Below are 8,148 nucleotides of genomic sequence, written 5' to 3'. Positions count from 1 at the left end.
TTTCCACAGCCCTGGTAGGACCTGGCATGGCGCCCGAGCTCTTGGGTTCTGAGAATTGTCTCCTTCCTGGTTCCTAGGACAGGAAGAGTCCACGATCCCATAGCCATGAAATCCCATGCAATTTGCCACAGTCAGAAGTCACCTGGAGTTCCCTTTTATTATTTAAATGCTTTTCCTTTTATTAAAAGTCTTCTTTGAAGTCCTTTACTAGTACTTTTAGAAAACTTTTAAATTAAGTATAACATGCATACAGAAAAATGCACAAATCCTAAGTGTGCAGCTCAATGAACTTTCCAGAAACTGACCAGCTCCCAGATAAAGAAACAGAACATTACCACCATTCCAGAAACCTTCTTTGTGTCCCTTCCAGTTACTAACCACTCCTCTTCCCCTGCCCAAGGGTAACTTTATCCTAATGTAATCCATAGATGAGTTTTGCCTGTTTTAAAGCTTTATATAGTTGGAATAGCACAGTATGTACTCTTTTGTATATAGCTGTTTTCACCTCACATTATGTGAGGGGGATTCATCTCTGTTGTTGCCTAGAGCAATACTTTCATTTTCTTTGATGTATAGTATTCCACTGTATGACCAAGCCACAATTTACTTAGCCATCTGCTCTTGATGGCCACTCAGGCTATTTCCAACAGAGGGCTATTATAAATAGTGCTGCTCTGAACATTCTCGTGTGAATCTTTCATGAACATACGTACACACTTCCGCTGTGTAAATGCCTAAGAGTGGAATTATTGGGCCCTTGAGGTATGTGTGTGTGGCTGGAACCCTTTGATTTTCAGTTCAGTTCTATTCATTGCAAGGGGAACATGGTTCACGGGGCTGTGTCTCTATCTGGGACAGACCTGTCCGCAAGAAGGTAAACAGTTGTCTCTGGGGTTTGAGATGCTAATGAGTGGAGAGATTTGCAGACTCAGAGACTTCCAGGTGGAAGGCGAAGGAATCAGATCTGTTGTTTCCCTCTCCTGTCTGCTCTTCTGCTTGACTTTAGAGATAACCTTGTGTCTGCTTTGCCCGGGAGCCAGTGTTCCCCATCTACAGGGGAAAACACGCCCTCCGAGTTCTACCACAGCCCTATGAAATCAAACTTTTTAAGAATGAGGCTGTGATGTTTAACACACTGACATTTGAGAAGCACTTGTCTAGCCTAAAAGAGTCATGGAGATTTCAGTCTTTTCCTAACTTCTCCACCCGCTTCTCTCCACTGGGGCCAGGAAAAGGCCACATATGGGATATCAACTTTGCAACAAGGCATGGTAGAACACAGGATCCTAAAGAAAGCGATTACCACCTTCAGCGGATCCCAAACACCAGTCACGAAAATCACCCCGGGAGCTTGTTAAATATCTATCCCTGAGCCCCACCCCTAAGGATTTTGATTCAGTAGATTTGGGGTGGGACTTGGACTATGTATTTGTAACCCCTACACCCACCCCCTTCGGGAATTCCCAAGATGTAGCCCCTGGTTCAATTCAATGGCCAGCCCTGTCTGATGAGAACAGGGCAGGCCCAGCAGTTCTGGTGAGTTCTGTGTCCGCCAGTGGCTGGGTGGAGCACAGAGTTACCATGGGTAAGAGGAACCGGTGTGGACAGAGCCCAGGGGGCTTGAATGTGGGACTCTGGGCTTGAGCTGAAGTCCCCGGCAGAGGTTCATTTGCATCTCATTAGTATGCACCTTGATGCTCCCAAATCATCCCTAACCCCTCTCTTGCCTCTGGCCCTACGGTTCAGGTTCAGCCAGCTCCACAGCAGGACCGCCAACAGCGGAGGGAGCTGCCTGTCTTGCCCCACTGCTAGAACCAGCCCCTCACCTGCCAAGGCCTGCCTACTTGCCAGCTTTGTCCTCAGCTGTTCTGCTCAGAGAGGACTGGACTTGGACGGACAGACAGCGCTGCTGGGCTGGGTTCAGCCAGAGGGAAAGTGATGGAACTGGAGATGAAGGCTTTGCTGAGAATCTGTGTTTGCTGGTGGGAGAGGACATACGGTTACATGATCCCTGGTGTGGGGGAAGGATCATAAAACTCTCCCCCTCCCAAGAGCTCTTTCCAGGCTGTGGGCATCGGTGGGGGGCAGGCCAGGGAACTGTTAGACACCCAGGTGATCTGAGTTTTAATCCTGCTTTGGTCGCAAACTAGCTGTGTGAACTTGGAGCTTAGGTAACCTCTCTGAGTCTCATTTATCCCTTCTGCAAAATGAGGATAATTAAAGGGTTGCTGTAAGCCAGCTTAAAAGTGATAATGCATGCCAAGCGCATACCACAGGGACTGGCGCATAGTAAATGTTCAGTAAACATCAGCTATGACCAGGGCCTGTGCCTCTGTAAACATTTCCTATTCCCCAAATGTTGCCTTCTTCAGAGCATCATTTGACAACAGCTCAGTGGAGGGTTACCCAGGAAGGCAGGAGAGCAGGGACTAGTCCCAATTCCCAGATGGACAAGTGGAGGCCCCATGAAATGAGGGGGTTTGCTCAGGGGTCTCCGGCTTTGTCCCCTCCCGGGCCCTCTGATATATTACTGAGGCCCCTCGGCACCAAAGGAGTGCTAAATGCTTTGCATGCATAAGCTCATTAAATCCTCCAAGTAGGTAACCGTTGCTAACCCCATTTCACAAATGGGGAAACGGAGGCTCGGAGAGAGGAAGCCAGGCCCCCAGACGAAAGCAGAGGCAGGATGGGGGGGCAGGTCTGACCCCGAAGCCTGGCTCCTTCCCTGCGCTCTCCTGAGTAGGAGACCCTGCCTGTGTGGGTTCCTGAGGAGCCCCAGGTTGGGAGAGGAACCCCAGGTTGGGAGAGGAGCCGGGTTGCAGGGAGCCACTTGGCCAGTGCAAAGCGCCCAGGATGGGGAGACCGGGTTCTGGTTCCAGGTGCGCCACCAACGTGTGATGTGACTTAGTACATAGCACTATGGGACTTCCCTTCTTGGGGCATAGTTTTCCGATCTCTACAAAATGGAGATTAGACTCCTAGCAGTTTGTAAACTGTGCCCTAGGGAGGCTTGGGAACTTCACAGGGATGCCTCAGAAGGCGAAGGTGGGAATGAATGGGCACGGGGCTCAAGGCAGCAGCTGGGTTTCAATCCAGTTTCCATAATGATAACGATCGTTTATAAATAACAGCCAATATTTATTTAGCAGTTGCTAGGTATCATGCACCGTGTTAACTGTTTAATATGAATCATCTAGTCGAAACTTCAGAATATCTGAGGTGGGTTCAGTTAGTATCTCTCTTTTAAAGATGAGGAAAACAGAGGCTCAGAGGTTCAGTTAGTGATCCAAGTCACCCTGTTGGAACTTGATGTCTAGATATCTGAAAACTCATCCATAGTTCCTGGAAAGGCACAGGATTTCATTGGATCAAGAGTTGCAAGGAACGCAGAAGAGGAAGGACCCCGCCTGATGAAGTCCATGCAGCAGGGACATTCCGGCCTCTGCAATCTGTTCTACCCTCTGAAAGGAGCTTTCCGGTCCCCCGGGGGAGTCTATCTCTTGACGTCAGAACACAACCTTCCAGGTTTGCAGAGAGCCACCCCCAAACCCAGTCCTTCAGGGCAGCCTCCTCCCATACAGGGGGCCTCCTGGTCCCCGCCTGGCCAAAGGCTGCCCCACCAGGAGGAGAGACTCCAGGGTTCCCCCGGCCTTCCATAGGGCTGAGTTCACACTGTGCCCTGATGGATCCCAAGGCACAAACGCAGAACTTAGAGGAGGTGCTCTGTTCCTCTTGCTTTGTCTCCAGAGCTTCTAAATGATAAATAGGTTCAATGCCCTGCTGAACTGGAGCTGGTTTTGATCTTACAAACCTCTCTGGACAGAGAGCCCTGGAAGAAGTGGGGCAGGATCCGCCCTCCGTCCAAGCCCTCTGATCCTGGGACGCCCTCTGATTTGGGGAGTTTTCAGCTCCAGATGCAAAGCTCATGGACCCATACAGGCAACCCCAAGACGAAGAGATCCCTTGCTCTCCCTGGGGCTCAGTGAGTGTCAGGGGCTCCAAACTCAAATATCTACAGCTGGCGGGAGCCTCAGGGGTGAAGCAGGCCTAGTGTGTGGACAGGAGGCCATCCTGGATTCTATTTTCTTCACAGTTTGGAAAGAGGTGTAGGTACAGATGTGTGTCTCTTCTATTAGAAAACTACCTTGGAGATAAACGGTAGCTGAAACGGCCTCCACATCTGGGAGAGCTTGGGGAGGGGGGACTAGAGAGCCCAGGCCCCATCTAAAGGGGGCAGCCACCACTCAACTCCAGCCAACCGTGCCATGGGTGCACACAGACAGTGCCCTCCACTTCGGTCAACAGAAGCTGGAATCTAGATTTTTGGGTGAAGCTTCCCAACGTTTATATGTTAACTAATTAAGTAGAAAACCGTCAAACAACAAAACAATGTATTATAGGCCCAACAAAACTAATTGCAGCTGGACAGCTTGTATACCACCCCTTGGCCACAGGGGATGGGCTTGGAGGGCTCTAAGATTTTATGTTGAGCAGCACGACCCTCCCTCTTTCTGCTCCTTATAGAACCATCATGTAAATCCTGTGATGGGATCCCACCTCACTACAGGTCTTTTCTTTGGGTTGAATTGCCCTGGGCCACCTCCCTGATCTTGCAGGTACCCCTCTCTCCTTGCTCCCTCTAGTCTGTCTGCGGTCTCCTTGCTCCTGCCCCAGGGCCTTTGCACTGCCTGTTTCTTCTGCCTGGAACTCTTTCTCAAGATGGCTTTGTGGCCCTCCCTCTGCTCAAATGTCACCTTGTCACATAGGATTTCCCTGACTGCCCTTTCAAAAACAGCGCCCCCTCCATCACTCTCTAACCTTGCCTTGCATGATTTTCCTTCATATCACTTTTCATCACCTGATGATAGTGTATATTTTTTTATTTATCATCTCCCTCTCTCTGCCACTAGAATCCAATCCCCACAAGAGCAGGGACCTCACCTGTCCTATTCTCTGTTCTAGAATGCCCTCACAGGGTAGGCCCTCAAAAAAGAAGTATTGAATGAGCGAGTGAATAAATGACTTTGGCAGAGGAAGTCCAATAACAAAACACTTTCTCATCATCTCCCACTTTGTCTCTTTTCTTCCTTAAAGCCCAGGTGCCTGGAAGCCCTGTGTTTCCTTCAAATGTCTATCTCCCCAGGGTCACATTCTGACTTTCAAGGGCCCTAGTCACCTTAGCTTTTGTGGGCTCCTTCCTCCATGAAAAAAAATTAGAAATTATATTTAAGGACAACATTGGTATAAAGATGAATATATGGGCTAGTGGCTCCCACACTGGACAGCTCAGACACAGAACATTTCCATCATTGTAGAAAGTTCTGATGGAGAGTGCTGCTCGAGAGAATCAGCCCCAGCCACTCCAGCCCCCTCTGAGTCTCTCTTCTTGGAATATGGATTCCTGTTCTGGGTCAGTACTTGAATCCACCACCTACTAGACGGGTAAACCCAGGCAAGAGCCTTCCAATTATCTGAGCTTCAGTCTCTCATTTACAAAATGAGAGTGATAATAAGTGTCACAATAAGGATGAGGTTGATACAATAACTAACTGGTGCTGAGTGTTTCCTGTGCTGCGAATGTACCATGCATTGACTCTTGCAGCCTTCTCAACAGTTCCATGAGATAGCTGCTACTCTCATTTCCCTTTTTCTGGGACCAGAGAGGTTAAATAACTGCCCAAGGTCACACAGCTGTTGAGTAGGATTTGAAAGCAGGTGTATCCGACTCTAGAGACCACTTTCTTACTATTAATTCTACCCAATAATGGGTCTTCTCCCCAAAGACCAAGTGAGAAAATGCATGCAGATGTGTTTTGAAAACATATAGATTACCATCCAGATGTAAGACAGTATAATTTTTGTCATCAATAATAATAATCAGAATACTGATTAAAAAGGGGACCCCAAGTCCCAGCTCTCTTTCACCCATGCCCTAGGCGAGAACTTCCTTTTCAGTCGTTTCTCTTCCCCTTAATTCCAGGCTTGGGTAGGCCTTGCTTTTACAAGCAGCTCTCCTGAGACTGCCTCTCAGTCCACTGGTGGTTCCAGCTGCCTTTTACCAAGCCATTATTGGTCCTAATAAGGTGTTACTCTGCATCTTTCCTCCCTATGCTTTCTCCTATCATATTATCTGTCTTTCCTCCAGCCCTGGGAAGTAGGTAGAAGTAGCTATTATTATCTCCATTTTACAGACAGGTAAATTGAGGCTCAGAAGAAGTTCTGTGGCCTTCCCAAGGTCACATGGCCCATCCAGGGCCCAAGCCTCTGGTCCTTTTCCTGCTCGTACCCAGTTCTTTGATTTGTTTTTGTTACACGAGGACCCAGCAGCGGCTGCCTACAAACTAGCACTTGACTCAAGTGTTCATCCAAGTTTCTTAGAAGTAAATCAGTCCCTCCTACCAATTCCTGAATTCCAGTTGGCTTAAACCAATAGAGCTGGTGTTCAAGCCCAGTCCACACTAGAGTGGGAATCTTGAATGTGAAAATTCCCCTTTTGATCTGATGTTAGATTACTCTTCCTAGCATATAGTTCTGCTCTGGTCCTGCCTCTTCTCTAAAACCTTCAATGGCTCCCAAAGACTAAGTAGAAAAATTATTTCAGTAGCTAAAGGCTTCCTAACAAGCAGGCACCTGGAATGTCAACATTCTTTCACTTATGGTTTTAATCTGGCTCAAAGGCACAATCCCTCCTAATTCCTGCTCCCTGGTCCCACCCTCCTCCACTTCCCAGCCTTTGTCATAAACAGAATATATTTAGGATTCTTTCTTGAGAGCCATAGGAGCCACAGCCCTAACACTGGATGCCTGGGACAGAGATGGGGGATGGGGGTGGGAGGTCAGAAAATAAATGCTGAGGGCACCCAAATCCATGGTAAATTCACATTCAGATTTTTGGGGGTGAGTATGGACCTTCTCTAATCCAGAGGGATGAATCCAGTGACTCCTTCTTTCATGAAAGACTCTCCAAACTTTGAAAAATATCTTCCCTCATTGCTTCTCCCCTCAGTCTAGGAAATCCAGAGCACCCAGCTTCAGGATATCCGGCTCTCTGTTATCAGTACAGCCACCCCCTTCTGGGTGGCCTTGGGTGTGCCAGGCAAATGTCAGTTTGTCTTACCTGAGAAATGGGAGTAAAAGGACAGATGCGTTTCCTAGGAGTATTCTGTGGCTATTAGTTAATGTCTGTGTCATGCCTAAGAAAAGGGAAGGTGCTGGGCCACGAGGGAGAATGTCATTGCTGATCTGTGCCTGGGTGATGGGAGGAATTTCATCATCAGAAACAAAGCCTGGGGACTTCCCTGGTGGCACAGTGGTTAAGAATCCACCTGCCAATGCAGGGGACACGGGTTCGAGCCCTGGTCCGGGAAGATCCCACATGCCGTGGAGCAACTAAGCCCGTGTGCCACAGCTACTGAGCCCGCATGCTGCAACTACTGAAGACTGTGTGCCTAGAGCCCGTGCTCTGCAACAAGAAAAGCCACTGCAATGAGAAGCCCGTGCACTGCAACAAAGAGTAGCCCCTGCTCGCCGCAACTAGAGAAAGCCGGCGGGCTGCAATGAAGACCCAACGCAGCCAAAAATAAATTTAAAAACAAAGAAACAAAGCCTGGCATTTTGAACAAATTTGGTAGGAGCTTCTTTAGTGGAAGTTTGATTTGGCTTTGAATTCCTTCAAGTACATCTGCTTCCCCGTGGAAGGGATAGAATTACCGACAGCGTCACAGGCTCCTAGAACTAAAATGCCTGAGCCACTGCACATGGACCATTACGGATACAGGTCACAGAGCATTAGAATCACAGAACATCCAACCACACCGCTTAGAACATGTAGGCAGGACACAGGACGTTAGCATAGCAGAGCCCCCGCTTGTCAGATCTGGAGGGGCTCTTAGTCCAGTTTTTCAAACCTGTGCTTCCCAAGGGAGTGAGGGACAAACCTGGGGGCAGGGTCCTAGGCCTCGAGCCCTGCTTCAATAGTGCAGCTCTGCTTTTATCTGTTTATAGGCTGTGTTTCCAAGTACAATTTCAGCAGGAAAAAAGAGATTCTGCCCCTGAAAGCAATAGAGGGGTCTGAAATCACAGATCCATTCCCGCCCCTTCCCCCAACATACACACATCATTTACAGATGAAGAAGGAGGTCCAGAGGG

This window comes from Eubalaena glacialis, chromosome 4, assembly GCF_028564815.1.
Source record: "Eubalaena glacialis isolate mEubGla1 chromosome 4, mEubGla1.1.hap2.+ XY, whole genome shotgun sequence".
Classification (NCBI taxonomy): Eukaryota; Metazoa; Chordata; class Mammalia; order Artiodactyla; family Balaenidae; genus Eubalaena; species Eubalaena glacialis.
Note: the sequence above shows the minus strand (reverse complement) of the source record.